The sequence below is a fragment of the Mixophyes fleayi genome, chromosome 8 (genome assembly GCF_038048845.1).
Source record: "Mixophyes fleayi isolate aMixFle1 chromosome 8, aMixFle1.hap1, whole genome shotgun sequence".
In the NCBI taxonomy this organism is placed as follows: Eukaryota; Metazoa; Chordata; class Amphibia; order Anura; family Limnodynastidae; genus Mixophyes; species Mixophyes fleayi.
In genome coordinates, this window is record NC_134409.1 from 100,509,308 (window position 1) to 100,531,688 (window position 22,381).

At 44.9% G+C, this 22,381-nt stretch overlaps 1 long non-coding RNA gene across 1 annotated transcript; it reads left to right on the top strand.

Annotated features, from left to right (window-relative positions):
• Positions 1-4,108: 4,108 nt before the first annotated feature.
• Positions 4,109-21,625, top strand: LOC142100150 (uncharacterized). Its single transcript, XR_012678740.1, has 3 exons — positions 4,109-4,417; positions 5,014-5,198; positions 20,441-21,625. It is a non-coding gene; the product is annotated as an uncharacterized LOC142100150 (long non-coding RNA).
• Positions 21,626-22,381: the final 756 nt, after the last annotated feature.

Below are 22,381 nucleotides of genomic sequence, written 5' to 3' on the forward strand. Positions count from 1 at the left end.
AAGGCACAGTGTGATTGAAAAGAGGGGGTGGAGAAAGGCACAGTGTAATTGAAAAAGGGGGGAAAGCAGCATGGCACAATGTGTTTGAAAAAGGGGGGGAGGCACAGTGTCATTGAAAGGAGGGGGGAAGGCACAGTGTGATTGAAAAGAGGGGGAGGGAAGGCACAGCGTGATTGAAAAGAGGGGAGAAAGGCACAGTGTGATTGAAAAGGGGGGGGGGAAAGCAGCGTGGCACAGTGTGATTGAAAAAGGGGGGTGTGAAAGCAACATTGCACAGTGTGATTGAAAAAGGGGAGGGGGAGAAGCAGCATGGCACAGTGTGATTGAAAAAGGGGGGGAGCAGCATGGCACAGTGTGATTAAAAAGGGGGGGCAGCATGGCACAGTGTGATGAAGGGAGGCCAGGTGAAGGAGGGAAAAGCAGCATGGAAGGCACAGTGTGATCATAAGGAAGTACTGCGTGGTGATGATGAAGGGGCACAGTACTGTGTGTGTGATGGCACAGGGGCCTTTTAGCAATGTAGTGTGTGTGAGGTAGTTGGTGGCTAAATAATGGTTGCTATTTTGTTTGTGGGGCAATGGTGGGGCAATTTAATCGTGGGGACTATCAATTTAAGATGGGGTGGTTTGGGGGCTATTGAATGTGGGGGTGAGTTTGGGGAGAATGGGGTCTCTTTATTAAATGTGACTATGAATTATTTAATAGCAGTGATGGTTGCGGAAAATAGGTATATTTATGAAATGTAAATACTATTAATTTATTGCTGGGGCTGTTTTCAGGGAGAGAATTAGGTTAATTTATTAAATGGAAATACTATTATTTTACTGTTGGGGCTGGAGGAAGGCTGGTTGGAATTTTCAAAATGTACCCATTTTTTTTCCAAATAGGGCCCCGACATTCCAGGATCCAGACAAGCCACAACTAAAGAAACCAGCAGTCACAGGTGGTGAAAGTGACAAGAATAGGTAGGAGAGAGCAGGACAGTCTATGAAATGTTGTGATTCTAGTAGGAAATCCCAATTTTTGGTGACTGTTCTGGCCAGTGTAAGGGGCAGGCCAAGATTGTTAACTCTTTATATACACACTGCATTATTTATATACTACACTATGATGCTAGATGTCCTGAAAGTCAGGAGTGCACAACAATGCAGGTTTTTTTCTGTAGGAGGGTGGCCTAGCGTTTTTCACCTGCTAGCCACGCCCCCGATTGTATGAACACACCCACAGTCACCTTTACGGCAGCGCAAATTTTTTTACCTTGCTCAACTATAAGGGAGGCCCTGTGAAGTTGTTGTACCGGGGCCCTGAATTCCTCTCGGCAGCCCTGTACAGGGTAAGTGTTAGAAACAAATCATTTTTTAGCAACACATGTTAAACGTGACAAACACTGTACAGATTTCTCCTAACACAATGATTAAAACCTAAAATCAAAGATTGTGCAGTTGCATCATTTGGATCTACATTGAAATGCAGACTTGCTGCTTAAATGAGAATTTGCAAAAAGTGTAAAAGTGCAAATCGGCAGCAACCAACCATTAAATAAATAAGCCTCATTGTGACAAGGAGGGGAGTCCCAGTGCAAGGGGAGAGCATGAAAGAATGCAGTACTGCATGACAGGTGCACCTGGATGACAGTGGACAAGAGGGAGGGGGGTCCCTAACACCAAAGGTCCTAAGGATAGGTGAGCCTTTGTCTGGCGGAGCGTGCCCAAAAGAAAGAGGCATCACTTTTTGGCTGACAGAGACCCTTGAAAGGGGTGAGTGTGTGGCAGCTGATACAAAGGAACATTTGTATGAGCAAAAAGGGGGAACAGTTGCTCATTACCTCCTACTGTGTTCTGTCCTCTCCACCCATCAACAACTGCTACTACCTGAGCCTAAGTCCTGTGCAGCCGTGTACTGTGGGACGTAAGAAGTTACTCGTAAAGGGGTCTGCTAAAGTCGAACATCTCGCAAAGCTGTTCTAGCAGTAGAGGATCTCATGCTACTCTGCCTTTAACAGGTTCATGGCCATATGCCATGGGAATCTGTCATTTACTGTGCCCCTAAATAGAAGGAAATGTGTATGTGCAGCAGTACGGTTGGACCCTGCAGTCAGGGGAGTACTGTGAGACATTGAGTGACTACAAGTTTGTAGGGAAGAAATCCCTGAGAATAGCCGCATTAAAAGAGTCCTCTTGGAAAGTACCAATATACTGTGAGGAGGGGGGGGGGGGTCGCTGCATGAAGGCTGTGTGGCTAAAGTTGTAATGGAGGGTCCCTGATGTAGGGGATGGTGTGCACGAGAGTAATGCACAAAACTCTGAACCATATCTACCGTGTGACTGTGTATATGATGAGCTCTGACTGATGCTGTGTAACAACTTCACCTACAACTTCGGGTGTGTGAACTGCCAGAAATATTTTATTGCTGCTAAGTGAGTGCTGGAGGAGTCTGGTGTTTTCCATGTATATAAATACCTTGCAACCATTATGATAATCGTGCTGGAGGAAGAGAAGTCTAATAAAGTTACCTTTTTTTTTCTTTAACTGAGATGGCTTGATGCCCAATATTTATGTACACTTACACTGCACTGGCTATTCAGGATACTCCCTGGTGGTGGATGCCATAGACGGTGCAATAGAGGACATCAGCAAGTGGGGTACCAAGCAACATCAGGATACCCCAAGTAAGTTTGCACACATAACACCAGGTATCAGAGTGGTGTCACACAAATCAAGCAATGCTAGGTGCATTAGGTCACATGAAAAATGAAATGTATAATTAACGGGTTAAATAAGCACTGTAAACAAAGTCCACCTGCTGAATTGAAGCTAGTATACCATTGCAGCAAAACTCATATGTAGTGTGCCATGCTATACCACACAGGCGCGTACGCAGTGGGGGTTTCCAGTTGCCTGAAAACCCCTTCCCCCTGCGACCCAAAGCTTAATTTTCACTTCTAACAGCCAGTGCTGTGCCGGGTGCAACACTGACTCTTAGATAAGCAGACCAGCTGCTTCTCTTCCAGGGCTGATCGGCGGAGGTTGCTTCCCCTAGGCCAGAGCCTGGCTCCCTCCTCTTCATCAACTGACTATCGGGCGTGATTTCAACATCATGTCCCGACGCTGTCAGTGAGGAGTTGCAGCAGGAGAAACTGCAGACAGAAGAGGAGACCAGACCATAGGAAGGTAAGTAAAGGTGTGGGGACTGAGGTGTGATGGGGGGAGGACACAATCAAAGCTACCTCATTTTTTTTGGAACAACTTGGAAACCCCCATTTAAAATTCCTCCCTTTTCCCCTGCCACAGTAGAATGGAAAATATTCTATATTCATGGTTTGTCAAAAAGATATATAGTTATTGCTGCATAAACGTCTATATCTAGCATGGTAAAAAAATAAAAAATAAAAAATAAAAATCTCTATTGACAGTTGCTTCACTGTGAAAGTTATTTTCCTTGGTGTAATTGGAATTATAGTGGTAATGGCTATGAACACTGATCAGCTGAAGTTCAGTAGAAAGAGGATCTTTATGATTCCAATGCTAATCGTATCTGGGTGCTGCTTGCCATTCATTTTTTGAAGGTAATCAGAGCTCGTTGCGCAATGAATTTGGTCACTTTGTGTCGCAGTCACATGTTTACATCTTAATGTCCAGCAAATACAGTACAGTATCACATTGCCACAATATTACTGCATATACATCATAGTTTCCTACTGTCCGAAGACTCCTGAATTTTTGGGAGCTCTTCTGGATTCCCGAGAGAGCAGGACAACCTCCTGAACGAATCCTGCTCTTTTAGTTGGTGAAGTGTGGGGGACGGGGCTAATTGCGTCATCCTGGTCACACCCCCTGCTATAATATGCCAAAATTGGTATTTATAGCAGCCCTGATGATGCGATTATTGTGGTCACGCCCCCTAAGACAGCCAACGTTGGAGATCTCCAGGAGGGGTGATTTCCAAAGTTGGCAAATATGATATAAATAGAGTACATTAATCCCATTCAGTACTCACTCAAGCTGCAGCACTGCTGCTTTATCTCACAAGAAAACACATTAGCATTGTGATTAGTTACAGTTTTAAGTCTGAACTTTCTATAGTGAACTCAACCTATTTGGAGTTCCTTGTGACCTATAGTTAGGGGCGGATTGGCCATGTAACCTACCGGGAAAAGTCCAGGTAGGCCGATGGCCTCAGGAGGCCAATTGGTGTCTTTTAAGAGTTTTTTTTTTATTTTATTTTTTTTATTATTATTTGTAGAGTCTCCACCCCAGACACCCACACCAGCCACTCACCTTAATGTGGCTGCGGATCCCTCTTCCGATCGGTCTCTCCCTCCTCTGTGGCTGCAGTCTCCTACACAGGTCACATGGGACGTGTCACGACAGCTGCTGACCCATGTGTGCAGTGAGGGGAGTCTACAGCATGTACAAGGTAAGTGTATGTTTCTCTGCTAAAGTGCGTGCGTGTGTGTGTGACTCTGCTAAGGTTTGTGTGTGTGTGTGTGTCTCTCTCTCTGCTAAAATGTAAGTGGCTGCTGAGGGGGGCTACTAAAGGGTGTGTAGGATAGGATATATATATATATTGTGTGATATGAGGGAAGGAAGGGGGGCTGTCTTAATAGTTCATGGGTGGGAGGTAGAGTATTAATTTAATGGTGAAGTTTAGGTTTGGGCAATTATTTAATGGTTGCTATCATTTGTGGGGTGATGGTGGGGCAATTTAATTTATTGGTGGGACAATTTCATTTAATACTGGGGCCTATTAAATTAATATGGAGTGAAGGGACCTTTAATTTAATGCTGGGATGGTTGGGGGCTATTAATTGAATGTGGGGCTGAGTTTAGGGAGAAGGGCTATTTATTAAATGTGAATATTAGTTATTTAATGCCATGATGTTTGTGGAATATGGTTATATTATTAATTTATTGCTGGGGCTGTTTTGAGGGAGGGAAATAGGCCTATTGATTAAATGCCAGGGATGGTTGGAGGTTTCTAAATTTCATGTATCCATTTTTTTCCCCAAATAGGGCCTCCAACATTCCAGGATCCAGATAAGCAGCAAGTGATCCAGCAGCCACAGGTGGTGAAAGTGCCAAGAACAGATAGGAGAGAGCAGGACAGTCTGCCAACTGTCTTGAATCTGGTTGGGCAGTCTAGAATTTCGGTGACTGTCTCGCTTAGGATATGGTCCAACTAAAAGGACAGTTAGCAGGTATGTCCCACTTCACACTGTGCTACTTGTGAAGGCAGAGCTGTGTGTACCTAACAGTAGTGCACACAGTTTTGCCTGTTTATTTGTCATATATGATAACCCCCCTAAGTGCCCTAGGCCCCCCAGAGCCTTATTCCAGCTGTAGCGATACTTTAGTGGTTCTCGCCTTGATTCCATTGCCTGTCTTCTACCTTGCATTGGTCCCATTCTCAGATCACTTTGTTGAAAATATGGCCAGCCCCCTTTGCACGGACAATATAATTAATCTTGCTTCCTTTAAACTTACTATATCACCAGCAAACCCTTGGAATAGCTCTCCCCTTCACTTAGTGCAGGGAGGGTTGGCAGACAATGGCATGTTATTAAATCAAACCACCTCCAATCACTGGACACATTTACGGCTCATACACAATTGTTACTGTAACCCCTGGGGATGCTGCAATTGGACTTGAGCACCCAGGGGCTAATAATCACAATTGCATCAGTAGGAAAAGAGATGGATATAACTATTTACCAGTCCAGGAGGTGGAACTACAAGTCCCAGAATACAAATAATAAATGATTTTACAGTTGTTGCTACAGGAGGGTTTGCTTACTGTGACTGCTGTACCTCACTACAAGTGATTTAAAGACATCTAAAAGCTGCAATCTGGACACATGATGTTTCCCTGCCATGCTGCATCCATACAGAAGGGCCCCAACTTGCAGTGCACTGCTCCATTTGTGTGGCATGTTTGAATACTGTTGATGTGTGTGTTTGGCAGTACATTGTAGAGCTATAAGGAAAAATATATACATTCACCCCGCAAGATATTCCCAGTATTAGGAGCAAGTAAGGTATCTGATATATTTTTGTATAAGGCTGTGACAGTTAATGTTCATATTGTATACTGTTATTGATTTACTGCGAGTTATTGTGTTAACCTGGTGTTCATAGTAAGAAGTGGTGCTCCACTTTCATCCACACTGTCTTATTACTGTATTGTATAGTTTGCACTATTATTTCAAATTATACCAAAGTATATTTTTCTATAAAATTACAAAGCTGCATTCAGGGTTTCCATTTCAATAAATGTGCCTGTATGGGTTTTGCAGCACACAGCTTGTCACAGAGTGTTAATACTGGGCAGGGGGTTTCCCGAATCTCCCCCTGGTGTATCTTTTGAACACCCCCCAGAAGAGAAAGCAGCGATTGGGGTGGAGGCACTGAAATTCAAGTATAGAGGTAAGAAGCATCTGCATTGTTCAATATATATACACCCTCACAACGCATAATACAGAAGGGGGTGTTACAGTGGAGGCACTGCTGAGATCCTGAAGACACACTCAGTGAAACCCATCAGCACAGACGTCATGGATAGTATAAGAGAAGAAGTGTTTCTGTGGTGTGAACAGCAGACTGTGGTCCCAACTCGATGTTTAGGGATCTATGGTGACTCTCAGGGAGTGACAGATGAGGAAGTCCTGCATATGCTCCACAAGATTTATGGGGTAGAGCATCATAAAAACTTGGATGGAAAGATAGAGATGTGGATAAGACCAGTCTGATCCTATGCGAGACGCAAGCAGAATTGGATAGAGATTTTCTTCCCTCTGTCGTTTCTGGGCCACAAAAACAAAAATGGCACATTGTGATTCCATTGAAGCCAAAACAGCTAGCCGCAGCACCTCTTCACGCTGAACTTCCGGATGGAGATATTAACAGACAAGTATTCCCTCAGGCCAGGGAAGAGAATTCTCAGTCACCCTCCAGTACTAGGAAAACTGATGAGGCTCAAAGCGATCTGTTCCTCACTGCTGTACAGAAACTGGTAGAGCAGTTAGAAAAGTCACAGCTTGAAGGAGACTACAGAAGGCTCCGACTTTTCTCAGGAATAAAACCAGTCCCTACTGGGGAAGAAACTTACGAGGCATGGAAAGAGATGGATTTCCAATACCTGGAGGAATGGCATTGCTCCGAATCCTATAAGAGACAGCGGATTGTTGAAAGCCTGCGAGGTCTCGCTGGAGAACTAATCCAAGCCGTACGGAGAAATGACCCCCAAGCCACTGTGCGACACTACTTAACGACTCTAGATCAGGAATATGGAATGGAAGAGGATGCTATTGATCTTCTCTATCAGCTACACCACACCTATCAGGAGTCAGGGGAGACATTGTCCAGTTATATCTATCGGCTGGACAAGCTGATCCACCTTATTGTGTCAAAGAAAGGAATACCCCTAGCAGAAGTAGACGACAGGCATATGCAACAGTTGTTACGGGGAGCTCTGTACCTTGACCCAGTAGCGATGAAGATAAGAAATGCTCATCTGGGACAAACATCATTTACTTTTCTTCAGTTGATACAGGATGTTAAACAAGAGGAAGCTATAGTTAAGTCCCGAGAGAGGGTAACCAAGAAAGTCAAGGCCGTACAGTCAAAGCTTGAGGCTGACCTTCCCAGCACTGAGTTAATGAAGATTGTGGAGAAACAAGGTGAACAGATTGCTCAGTTGTTGGAAATGCAGAAGCAGATTCAAGCACAGATGCTGAAAAACCACACTACCGAGCAACTGCACCCGAACATCCGCCCTCGACAAGTTCTCAAAGCTAACACGACTCAGAAGCAGAGCGATTGTTTCACTTGTGAAGAAGTTGGGCATTTCGCTAGACAATGTCCTCAGAGGAAGAGAAGAAAGGTGGTCACCCTCACCACCCCACAGGGATGGGAAGCTTTCGGAAAACTGAAAGGGAGGACCATTAACCTCCACACTGGCCCTCTAAGGAAAGCTAACACTAACACTGTGGGGAACTCTCACCTGGGATGGAGTCATTTGCCCAAAGTATTGCTGGGACCCACTCCTCACGTGCCTGCATGCCTAAATGGGAGACCTTGTATAGCCTTGCTAGATAGTGGTTCACAGGTGTCCATTGTGTTCGAGAAGTGGTACCGAGAGAATCTATCTGACTTGCCCATCAAGCCATTGACCATCTGGGGTCTGAGCGACAAGAATTATCCCTACCTTGGGTACATCACTGTACCTTTGAAGTTCCCACGGGAAGTAGCTGGAATAGAAGAAGAGGTGAAGGTGGTTGCACTTGTCTGTCCTGAGGCTGAAGGAGAACCTCCAGATGTCCCAGTGATTATTGGAACTAACTCCCACTTGTTCGAGATACTGGCCAACTGGTGCCAAGAGGAAAAAGTTATAGTAAAACACTTAAGATTCATCCTATGTGTCTGGCTGCTTATAAGAAGAAAGAGGGAAAGATTTCTCCGAAAGAAACCACTTTACAACTAGGAAGTTTTGATCAATGCTTTAATGGTAGTGATGCTAGTCAAGAAGACCGACACTGGCTAGTTTTGCAAATGCTACAAAGAGAGGCTGCCTTCTCTTCGGGGGACTGGGATTTAGGCCTAGCAACAGGGGTGGAGCACCACATAAGGCTAACGGACGACAGGCCTTTCCGAGAACGGTCAAGACGCCTAGCCCCTGCTGATTTGGATGATATTCGGGAACATTTAAGGGAGATGCTAGAGAATGATGTGATTGAGAAAACTGAGAGCCCCTATGCTTCTCCTACTGTGGTGGCTTGAAAGAAGACGGGAAAAATACGGATGTGCGTGGACTACCGGACATTAAACAAGCGCACTATTACTGATCAGTACACTGTCCCTAAGATAGACAAAGCCCTTGATTGTCTTCAGGGAAGCAAGTGGTTTTCTGTGCTAGACCTACGCAGCGGGTACTATCAGATATTGATGAGTCAGAAGGATGCTGAGAAAACCGCCTTCACCTGCCCGGTTGGATTCTTTCAGTTCAAAAGATTGCCACAAGGATTATCAGGGGCTACAGCCACTTTCCAAAGATGCATGGACGAAGTTGTGGGTGACATGAATTTCAGGGAAGTGCTGGTCTACTTGGACGATTTGATAGTATTTGGCCGAACATTGAATGAGCACAACGAAAGACTCCTCAAGGTATTGGATCGCTTAATAAAGAAAGGGTTGAAGTTGTCCCTTGACAAGTGTAGCTTCTGTAAAACCCAGGTCAAGTATGTGGGATATGTTGTGGATCGGGAAGGAATTTCTACAGATTCAGCGAAGATAGAAGCGGTGAAAGAATGGCCTCGACCAACAATACTGAAGGAATTAAGGTCTTATTTGGGGTTCTGTGGCTATTACAGAAGGTTTGTCCCAAACTACTGTAAACTTGTCAAGCCTCTTACAGATCTAACTCGAGGTTACCCCGCTCCAAGAGATTCCCATTGGAAAGAGAAGCCATTGTTCCGGGTAAATGATGCGTTCGGGGAAAGGTGGAATGAGGCTTGTGAACAAGCTTTTGAGGGATTGAAAACCTGCCTGATTCAAGCACCTGTTCTGGCATATGCCGATCCAGAGTTGCCATACATTCTGCATGTAGATGCCTCCTTTGAGGGACTTGGGGGAGTGCTATACCAAGTGCAAGAAGGAAGGTTAAGACCAGTCTATTACATCAGTCGAGGTCTCTCACCCAGTGAATGGAACTACCCGGTGCATAAGTTGGAGTTCCTGGCCCTTAAGTGGGCAGTTGTTGATAAACTTCATGACTACTTGTATGAAGTACCATTGGAAGTGCATACAGACAACAATCCCCTCACATATGTGCAGACCACAGCGAAGCTAGATGCAACTGGGCACAGATGGTTGGCGGCGCTGGCCATTTACAATTTCACAATAAAGTACAGGCCTGGGAAAAGAAATGTAGATGCCAATGCTTTGTCAAGATTACCGGGAAGGTTTGTGGAATCTCAGGAAGAAGAATGGATAGAGTTGCCAGCTCCAGACGTGAAGGGGATGTGTCATGAGGGACGTGTGGTCGTGCCTCCAGTCAAAGAATGCTTAACAGCTCTAGGGGCAATAACAGATGCGCTACCAAGACAATATTGCTGGCTGAGTCAAATGGAGCTTAGTGATCTTCAGAAGTTGAGTTCGAGCCAAGTCAAAGAAGATCAGCAGAATGACTCCTCTATAGCAGCAGTTAGGTGGTCTGTTAAACACAGACAAAGAATCCACCAGGGTAGTTTGAAAATGGAGGAAGCTATTTTGCTAAGCAGACAGAGAGAGTCATTGGTGGTGAAGCAGGGGCTACTGTATAGAGAAACCAGCCGCAGAGATGGCAGAGAGAGGAAACGGCTAGTATTGCCAAAGAAGCACCGTCCCATGGTTCTCCGTGCATTGCATGATAAACACGGCCACCTGGGAATAGAGAAAACCATGAGTTTAATTTCAGATAGATTCTACTGGCCGAAAATGGAGAAAGACATTGAAAGTTATTGTAAATCTTGTGGGACATGCGTACTTCGAAAATCCCTCCCAGAGAAGGCTGCCCCCTTAAAGAATATATCCAGCAGTGGGCCTTTAGAGTTAGTCTGTATTGACTTTCTATCAGTGGAACCAGATGAAAGCAATAAGTGTAACATTCTAGTGGTGACAGATCATTACACCCGTTATGCTCAAGCCTACCAGACAAAAGACCAGAGAGCCGTGACCGTGGAAAAAACCCTATGGGAAAAGTTCTTTGTCCACTATGGACTGCCTGCCCGCATTCATTCAGATCAGGGTCGGGATTTTGAGAGCAAGCTAATAAAAGAACTGTGTGAGGTCTGCGGGATAAAGAAGTCCAGGACTACGCCTTTCCATCCCCAAGGAGATCCGCAGCCGGAGAGATTTAATCGGACCCTTCTCAGCATGATGGGCACTTTGGACACTAAAAAAAAGGCACATTGGAGTAGGCACATCAGCCATTTGGTCCACGCCTACAATTGAACGAAAAACGAGCCCACGGGGTACTCCCCATATCTCTTAATGTTTGGACGGGAGGCTAGATTACCAATCGATATCTGTTTTGGAGTGGACACTGCTGATCCCCAAAAAAAGCCCCACTTGAAATACGTGGAGCAGCTGAAACAAGAACTAAAGGAGGCCTACGGACTAGCGGAAGCAGCTGCATCAAAAGCTGGACAACGAAACAAGGGTCGTTACGATCTACAGGTCAAGGAGCATATTCTGGAGCCCGATGATAGGGTTTTACTTAGACACTTGGGCCTCCCGGGGAAACACAAGTTAGCCAATCGTTGGCGAAAGGATCCTCATGTTGTGGTTGCGAAATTGCCAGACATCCCAGCCTATCGAATTAGGCCCAAGGGGCTGACAGGCCCTATAAAGACATACCTTCGACAACATTTGCTTCCCATCAGAGATGGTGTCCGGTTCTGGGAGGAGCCTGAAACAGATGAGCCAAAAGTGTCCACACCCAGAAGATCACGACGATTCAGAGAACCGATCACAGAAGAAGATGAGGAAGGAGATGATTGGGGGTATGATGCTCCAGGGAAATTGGGAGAAATAGATTGGAGACAAGATATCAGAAGGCCCACTAGGTCTACCGAGGGGGCCGCTGTAAGACCTCCACAAGTAGAAGAAAGGAGAACTATGGCTGCCATTTCAGGTGAAGGTGTCAACCCAAGAGTAGCTGGACGGTTGGATTCTCAGTATTCAGTGGAAGAAGGATCTAACCAGAGAGTTGACATGGATGGGGACGTCGTTGATCCAGATGGAGGATACACTGAACGCCCCAAAAGGGTGTTGGGGGGAGAGGAAGGGAACCCACCAGTTCAGGGTCGGGTCAAAAGGACCCCTAGAGCCCCAATGATGTTGACTTATGATAGTCTAGGTCATATGACTGAGATTCCTAAGCAGAGCCGGATTTACACTTCATGGGGCCCTAGGCAAGATGTCGGTTTGGGCCCCCCCCTTCACACACACAGTGGCCCCTCACACACACACAGTGGCCCCTCACACACACACACACACACACATAATACACGCACGCAGTGGCCCCTCACACACACACACACACACAATACACGCACGCAGTGGCCCCTCACACACACACACACACACACAATAAACGCGCGCAGTGGCCCCTCACACACACATAATACACAGACGCAGTGGCCCCTCACACACACATAATACATGGACGCAGTGGCCCCTCACACACACATAATACACGGACGCAGTGGCCCCTCACACACATAATACACGGACACAGTGGCCCCTCACACACACATAATACACGGACATAGTGGCCCCTCACACACACATAATACACGGACGCAGTGGCCACACACATACACACAATACACGGACGCAGTGGCCCCTCACACACACACATAATACACGGACGCAGTGGCCACACACACACACACACATAATACACGGACGCAGTGGCCCCTCACGCACACATAACACACGGACGCAGTGGCCACACACACACACACACACACACACACACACACACACATAATACACGGACGCAGTGGCCACACACACACACACATAATACACGGACACAGTGGCCACACACACACACATAATACACGGACGCAGTGGCCACACACACACACACACACATAATACACAGACGCAGTGGCCACACACACACACACATAATACACGGACACAGTGGCCACACACACACACACAATACATGGACACAGTGGCCACACACACGCACACACACAATACACGGACACAGTGGCCACACACACTAACATAATACACAGACACAGTGGCCACACACACACACATAATACACGGATGCAGTGGCCACACACACACACACATAATACACGGACACAGTGGCCACACACACATAATACACAGACACAGTGGCCACACACACATAATACACGGACACAGTGGCCACACACACACACGTAATGCACGGACACAGTGGCCACACACACACACACACATAATACACGGACGCAGTGGCCACACACACACACACATAATACACGGACGCAGTGGCCACACACACACACACATAATACACGGACACAGTGGCCACACACACACACATAATACACGGACACAGTGGCCACACACATATACACACATAATACATGGACGCAGTGGCCACACACATATACACACATAATACACGGACGCAGTGGCCACACACACACACATAATACATGGACACAGTGGCCACACACACACACACACACATAATACACGGACACAGTGGCCACACACACACACACATAATACACGGACACAGTGGCCACACACACACACACACACACACACACATAATACACGGACACAGTGGCCACACACATACATAATACACGGACACAGTGGCCACACACACATAATACACGGACACAGTGGCCACACACACACACACACACACATAATACACGGACACAGTGGCCACACACACACACACATAATACACGGACACAGTGGCCACACACACACACACACACACACACACACACACACATAATACACGGACACAGTGGCCACGCACACATACATAATACACGGACACAGTGGCCACACACACATAATACACGGACGCAGTGGCCACACACACACATAATACACGGACGCAGTGGCCCCTCACACACACATAATACACGGACGCAGTGGCCACACACACACACACACACACACACACACACATAATACACGGACGCAGTGGCCACACACACACACACACATAATACACGGACACAGTGGCCACACACACACACATAATACACGGACGCAGTGGCCACACACACACACACAATACATGGACACAGTGGCCACACACACACACACACACACACATAATACACGGACACAGTGGCCACACACACACACATAATACACGGATGCAGTGGCCACACACACACACACATAATACACGGACACAGTGGCCACACACACATAATACACGGACACAGTGGCCACACACACACACGTAATACACGGACACAGTGGCCACACACACACACACACACACACATAATACACGGACGCAGTGGCCACACACACACACACATAATACACGGACGCAGTGGCCACACACACACACACATAATACACGGACGCAGTGGCCACACACACACACATAATACACGGACACAGTGGCCACACACATATACACACATAATACACGGACGCAGTGGCCACACACACACACATAATACACGGACACAGTGGCCACACACACACACACACACACACACACATAATACACGGACACAGTGGCCACACACACACACACATAATACACGGACACAGTGGCCACACACACACACACACACACACACACACACACACACATAATACACGGACACAGTGGCCACACACACATAATACACGGACACAGTGGCCACACACACACACACACACATAATACACGGACACAGTGGCCACACACACACACACTTAATATACTACCCCACCCCTCCCCCAACTTACCTTTTTCCATCTAGGAGCTGTGGAGTCTTCATCCCCTTCACACATGGGACGGCACCTGTGATGTGGTGCACGTCCCATGTGACACACAGCAGGCCACACAGAGGAGGGAGGGAGGAGACCAGCCACCAGACTAGCCCCGTGTGGCCCCTCCCCCAATTCGCGGCACCCGACAAAAAAATTGCTCCTGTTACCCCCCCCAGCTGTGCCCCCCGAGAGCCGCTAGGTCCTAGGCAGGTGCCTAGGTTGCCTAGCGGTAAATCCGGCCCTGTTCCTAAGGTGATTCATCCTAGCTGGGTCTATCAGTGGCCATATCTGACTCCCATATCTGTTATGTCAGGGACTGTTGTGTATGGGTGTGAAAGTGTGTATAGACAGGATGTCTTAACCCTTTAAATTTGCAGGATGTGGGACAAGCCTCATCATTTGTTCATTGTGGACTTGCCCCACAGGGGGAGTGTGTAACCCCTGGGGATGCTGCAATTGGACTTGAGCACCCAGGGGCTAATAATCACAATTGCATCAGTAAGAAAAGAGATGGATATAACTATTTACCAGTCCAGGAGGTGGAACTACAAGTCCCAGAATACAAATAAGAAATTATTTTACAATTGTTGCTACAGGAGGGTTTGCATACTGTGACTGCTGTACCTCACTACAAGTGATTTAAAGACATCTAAAAGCCGCAATCTGGACACATGATGTTTCCCTGCCATGCTGCATCCATACAGAAGGGCCCCAACTTGCAGTGCACTGCTCCATTTGTGTGGCATGTTTGAATACTGTTGATGTGTGTGTTTGGCAGTGCATTGTAGAGCTATAAGGAAAATATATACATTCACCCCACAAGATATTTCCAGTATCAAGAGCAAGTAAGGTATCTGATATATTTTTGTATAAGGCTGTGACAGTTAATGTTCATATTGTATGCTGTTAATGTTATTGATTTATTGCGAGTTATTGTGTTAACTTGGTGTTCATAGTAAGAAGTGGTGCTCCACTTTCATCCACACTGTCTTATTACTGCATTGTATTGTTTGCACTATTATTTCAAATTCTACCAAAGTATATTTTTCTATACAAAGCTGCATACAGCGTTTCCATTTCAATAAATGTGCCTGGATGGCTTTTGCAGCACACAGTTTGTCACAGAGTGTTAATACTGGGCAGGGGGTTTCCCGAATCTCCCCCTGGTGTATCTTTTGAACACCCCCCAGAAGAGAAAGCAGCGATTCGGGTGGAGGCACTGAAAATCAAGTACCGAGGTTCAATATATATATACACCCTCACAATGCATAATACAGAAGTGGGTGTTACATTACAAAAAGAAGTGTTTTCTTGCAGATGCTTGAAGCAGTTTTCCTTTTTGGTGATTGCACTGGTGATTGCATTGCATTGGATAGCCATTATGGATTCTTTTTAATGCATTTTTTGAAACACACAGTACACATTTTTATATATTAAAGAGAGAGCTTTGACTGGTAGTTTACAGCTCATGATGTCAGAGAAAGATGCAACAGTGCGGTGAGGTGCTCATATGCTGCTCTGGCAGACTGATCAAATACGATTCTGCCAACATGTTTCGTAATAGTTAAACTTATTAAACAAAATCAGATATGTTTTCATGAAGGGAATTTTGGAAGGATGTGTTAGTAGGCGACTAAAGAAATTTGAGGATAGAGACATAAACCAGCCGCAGATAATGTAAAAGGATTCATGTATTTTTATAGCACAGGACTGACAGCTTTTTCCCTGCTTTGCTTTAGAAATGACCCACTGTGTCTTAAGTTATCACATCTAGGTTTTCCTAAATGTTACTACAACCGAATTCCAGTAGTTCCAAATCCCTCCTACTTTTGTGTTGGCCCCACCCACAGTTGATTTGGACCCGCCCACATGAGGTTACTTCAATAATTTTTTCCAGGGCCACTTTAAGTTCCCAATCTCCCCCTGACTATAGTAGACCGAATCGACCAAAGTTTATTAGACAAAGTTCAAGCTTAGCTCTGTAAACAGTCACAGCACTAAGTTCAGTGAGTGAAAGGTGCTGCTGCCAGAATAAGCCGCCTCTGTCATATCAGCCTGTAGCAGTTGCACCTGTCACTCACTAAGTGGCCTAGAAATGCAGTGCAGTGGGGAGGGGGATGGTTCACAAGGATGTCTGATAACCTTAAAGTGGCCATCCATGCTGCAGTTATGGCCAGTTAAGCAGCTTTATGCCGTGCGTGCGGAGAAAGCTCAGTGGGGCATAAATCAGAGAATAAGCCAGAGCGGGGACCTAAGGGGAAAAATGCTGGGGCCCACAGATGAAGGTTTGACGGGCCGTCTGTTGTCCATCACTGCTGCAAATTTATACACAGTACAGCTAGGATAGTTCTTGGTGTAAACCTCAGTATATTTATGTTTTGCACAACACTTCTGCTATTTATGTGTATTCTTATATTTCTTATGTTCTGTTCATGTATCTGTATGCCAGCTGTCTGGTGCTGCACAATGTGTGGCGCCTTATAATTAAACAATGATATTGAGGATCTTTAGTATCACTTCTCTTATTCTGTGTGTTTAGTGTAATCATTTCATCTCATATATTTCATAGATTGTAAGCTTACGAGCAGGACCGTACCTCTTACTTCTCTGTCTGTCTGTATTTCCCAGTATCGTTTTATTACTGTGTTTGTTCCCAATCGTAAAGCGCTACAAAATTTCCTGGCATTATATAAATTTTAATGATGATGTTGATGATATCATTATATATGCCTTATAAGTTATGTTTTAGAGAGAGAGGGCATCATAAACAAATACTGTACACTTATTTATTACGCAAAACTATTTTAAGTGTATTTGTTTAGCTTGAAAAATATATTAAAATGTTTAATTTGCCCTTTCATGTTTATGCTATTCTCAAGGTGCCAAAACAGGAAACAGGAGAGTGGCTTCTAATAAGTATAGTGAAGTGAGCTCAACAATAGGTGTTATCCAAAATCCCTGTTATAGTGTATGTGTATATCATAATATATTGACATAGGACTATAAAGGGCTCTAGTTTCACCAAAAGGGGGAAATGGTACACACAACCAAAAGTTGATAGCCACAGGAGATGTAATGTTGATAACTGTCCAACTGTGTAGCGAGAGCAGGGCACCAGGCAGATTCGTTAAAATAAAGGTTGAGCTTGTTTGGCTCACTGTATGGACAAAAAAAGCTAAGCATAAGCCCAGTATCTTTACATTTGGTGGCAGTGGTGGGATCATTTAGTCCTGGACACTCATCCATGTGGAGTTGCAGTGGTACTGTATATGACATACAGCCCAGAGCTCTGCAAAAGTTGGCACCCACACTTAGCTGAAAGATGTCTATCATACGTCAGCGCTGTTCTCTGCGCTGCATTTACTAAACCCAATGCTCAGGCATCCGTTGATTTTATGGGAGCAGAACATTTATTTAAACCTGTCCTTGAGCACTATTTAGTGCCAGAGTAGCAGGTCTCCCTGCCTCTAGCATACTGTGCTGTCAGCAGATCTCCCATCCCAGGACTCGATAACAACCCGTTACCAGGTATGCTAAGAGGCAGCATAAAATGCTGTGACCTATGGACCTTCTAGAAGTGAAGTCCAAATCGTCTGATGCTGGTCCCTGATAAAAACCAGGGGGTCCATTAGACTCCATGTCTTTGCTCTGCCAGTACAAACCTTGGCTGACAGTGAATCCGACCTTTCTCCGTTTCAGGCGTAACATAAGTAAACCTAAACTTCCCAGCTAGCAGATAGATATATCCTGCAAGGTTAGAGTAGAAATTTCAGCGGAGCTGGAACAGTCCTCTCAGAAGACCAGCAAGTAGCACCTACAGGAGTTGTGTCAGTCAAGGGGAATAAGCTTTGTCCCAGTGAAGACTAAACATCCGGTTGATGGCCAGCGATCTGGAGCATCCCAGTCATATGGGTGACGCCAGCTGTGACAAGGAGAAAACGATGGTGTAACAGCAGAGAGTTTCTGAGCTTCAACCAGTCAGGAGTGAGAACTCTGGCGAGTCTGTGGGACTGCTTTCTGAGCAACTGGCTGCCCTAGGCCCATATGCGGCTGCAAGTGAGTTTGCACCATTGAATCGATTCTAAAAGAGCCAACCTGGCATCCTCCACAACCTATTGAAGCTAGCTAAAGCGACCATGGGGATAGCACCAGACCCCTTCTGGATTACAGAGATGTACCCATGTTCAATGAGGCAATGACAAGCATTAATACCACTTGCAGGTTTCAGGCAATGATGAGGGTACATGGAATTGAGAAGGCAGGCTTTCCATGATACCAGGGACCCAGTCTCACGGGAAGGGGTTTGAAGCCTATAATGCAGGGGTGTCCAACCTTTTAGCTTTCCTGGGCCACATTGGCAGACGACGAGTTGGTTTGGGCCGCACATAAGATACACTAACAATAACGATAGCTGATCATCCAAAAAAAACATAGAAAACATAGTTAACATATATATATATATATATATATAGGAGAAAAAAGTGATATCTATATATATATATCACTTTTTTTTCAAATCCCCCTATACTTACCTTTCAATCGCCCTGGTCAAAAAATCCTCTCTAGTTATTATACTATAATCACTTTTTGTATTGTTTCGATGCCATATCATTTAAGCCAGGCATTGTATATCAGGGTGCCCTGACCAGGCCTGCGGTACCTGACATATACACCACTGTGACCCCAAATTGTGACCTGTTTTGATAATTACACCACTATGTTAGTTAAGGGATAACAACTTATAATGGGCCAAAGAGAATAATATATAATGCCCCATTAGTAATACAAGAAGGAGTATGTAGCAGGGAGATAAGGTCCATGATGCTCCAGGACCAGGTGACTTTTATTCACTTGTCAGCGTCCCTTGAAATAATAAAAAATATCCCCATAAACTTACCTTTTAATCGGCTTGTTCTCCTGTCCTCTTCTTTTCTTTTCTCCAATTCTGTGCTGCTGATTGTTCTTCTCCCGCGGGTGTCTCCTCTGTGCTGCGCTCCGCAATGGATGTTGGGCGTGATGACATCACGCCCGACATTCACTGCGAGCGCCGCACGGAGGAGGAGACAAGGGAGGGAGTAGGAGTACCAGCTGACGTGACCGCAAGGTAAGTAGTTTCTTTTCTTTCTTTTTTTTGCAGGATTTTTTTTTCCATTAAGAGCGTTGCCCCCTTGCCACAACCAAAACTCCTTCTGGGCCACATTTACAGGCGTGCAGGGCCGCATGCGGCCCGCAGGCCACGGGTTGGACAACCCTGCTATAATACATTGCAGAGTGTTCCTTTAAGTACCTAGATTGTTGTAGAGCCTATCAGCAGTCTGCAGAGTGTATGAGAAGGTGAGAGTGACCCTGATGTCTCATTTCATGGTTTCCTCTAAGACCTACAGGACAAGGTTCTGGATAATGACAAACAGCGGCAGCAGTTCCCATGCCAGCCAGCTAAAGATAGCTTGTTCCCGGTGGCTGGAAGGTAAATGACTCATAGTACATCAGTACCACGACACACATTTACATTAAGGGTCGTTTACAAACCGCAAAAATGCAGTCATAAGCCTTCTTTAGGTCACACCTATATCATTTCAAGGTAGACAAAGGGCTAGATTTACTAAGCTGCGGGTTTGAAAAAGTGGGGATGTTGCCTATAGCAACCAATCAGATTCTAGCTGTTATTGTGTAGAAAGCACTAAATAAATGAAAGCTAGAATCTGATTGGTTGCTATAGGCAACATCCCCACTTTTTCAAACCCGCAGCTTAGTAAATCTAGCCCAAAGACTTCACAGTCCTTTGAAATGCACCTGTAAAATAGCTTTACGGGTTTGCAGATGCATCTAAAAATGTCTATGGAGGATACATTAAATAAGCCCAAACTTTTGATACTTTAGGACTACCACCTTTATTCTTTTTAACTTTCATGTTTTTCTTTTTTACAAATAGACAACCGACCTAGGTGGTAAGGACCTGTCCTGTTTATACAATGGATCAACCCAGTGCTTCATCAACGATGTCACCCTCAGGAAATGCCTCCAGTATCTTCACCCAGTACACCCCAGTGGCATTCATCACACCACCAAGTAGACAAGCTCAGGATCATCCAGATTTCATGTAGAGCAACTGCCCCCAGGGCAGAGGAGCATTCCAGAGGCCCCTTTGTTTGTCCCAGGAACAGCTTTTGCTCTCTGATGCACCAAAGATAAAAGGGACTGGGCCCATCAGTAAGCAGAATTAGTTGATCTGTCTTCTCGTGTGCTTTTGTCCTAGACAGATATATATAGAGAAAACCAGAGAAAAAATAAGCGCTCAGTATATCCCATGTTGTATATGGTACCAGCTGCATGGCAATATAAATGCCCATATATGTATACAAAACAAAAATACACTTGTTGTCAGTGCTTATTCTTAACACTGCATATCTGTGTGTATCTAGCAAAATGAAAACATATACGGTATTAGGTTATATTTTGAACAAAACATTTAAGCCTGCATCCCAGCTTCAAGGGCACCTTATTGTATGCAGGTCCTATACTGACCTTTATGCTTTAAACACCATTAAAATGAAATGCACTCACCTCCCACATTTAGGGGCTTAAATGTTTTGATCAAATTATGAACTAATACCTCATGTTTTCATTTTGCTAGATACACACAGATATGCAGAGTTAAGGATAAGTGCTGACAACTGTCTGTGTTTTATATACATATATGGATAGCTCTCTTACTAGATCCAGCTGATGTAGAATTGTTTGAATCATCAGCCTGGATTACAAAATGGAATCTAGTAGCCATGATTGTTTTTATATGCTACAGCTTTTAAAGAAACTATGTTTTGCAAGAAACGTTTATGGCATATTCACGGAATGTACGCTTTACAAGGCTGTACTGTTTTGTTTTTGTGCTTATTTTAGAAAGACAGTGATATGAGAATTAGTGTCTCCAACTGCTGAGGCAAGGCCACACATTTTAACACATTGCAGTTAGGGAGGCACATTCTTTGAGTTGAGGTGCATGTAATTAATAGTTATCCACTCAATCAGTGTAAATGCCAAGAAAAACACCCATCTGCGATGTGCCAAGATTATTACTTAAAACATATGGAAAAGTGTATTATTGTTACATTCTGATCTGCTTAGTCAGATGGTCTGTGTACATACAACTTAATAAACTTGACTATTAAAAAATATCCTCTGACTTTCATTTTAACAGCTACGACAGTTTTGGTAGACATGGCATGATTTAAGCTAAATCTTCTAGGGGTCCGAGAGCTAGCAGATAAAGACTTACTGCCAATGCAGTACTGGCGGCAGCCATTAGTTAAGAACTTGTTTTCTGCTTCTGCTCATGAGCTCTCATTGGAACTGTCTCTCTGTGTTGTCCTGGACTCTTGGAGGTACCAGACGCAATGATAAAGTCTTGCCCTGTCTGTATAGCTGTGGTGTACAGGACCCAGGCAGAGTTAAATAATGCAACTAGCGTGTTGTGATGTGAACCGGTAACTTAAATGGAGAAAGGGTAATCTTTGCTTCTGGAAATCCCGGCGGGGTGGGGGTGGGGGGACGTTGGAGGCTAGTTACATTTACAGGAAACATGATTTAATTGCTGATAAGTGGATAGAAAAAAATGTAGGGATAACAGTGCTGCTCTAAGAAAATGTAAAGCTGCCAATGTGGGTCTGTACGGGACGAATTCCAAACTTCCCAATAGACTATAATACAAAAACCATAATATTGACAGACGGCGCTATGAATCACAATATGAAAAATGGAAATAGGGTGCAGAAATATAGCAGAACCAATGATTATAAATACAATGACAACATTGTCATTGTATTTATAATCATTGGTTCTGCTATATTTCTGCACCCTATTTCCTATTTCCATA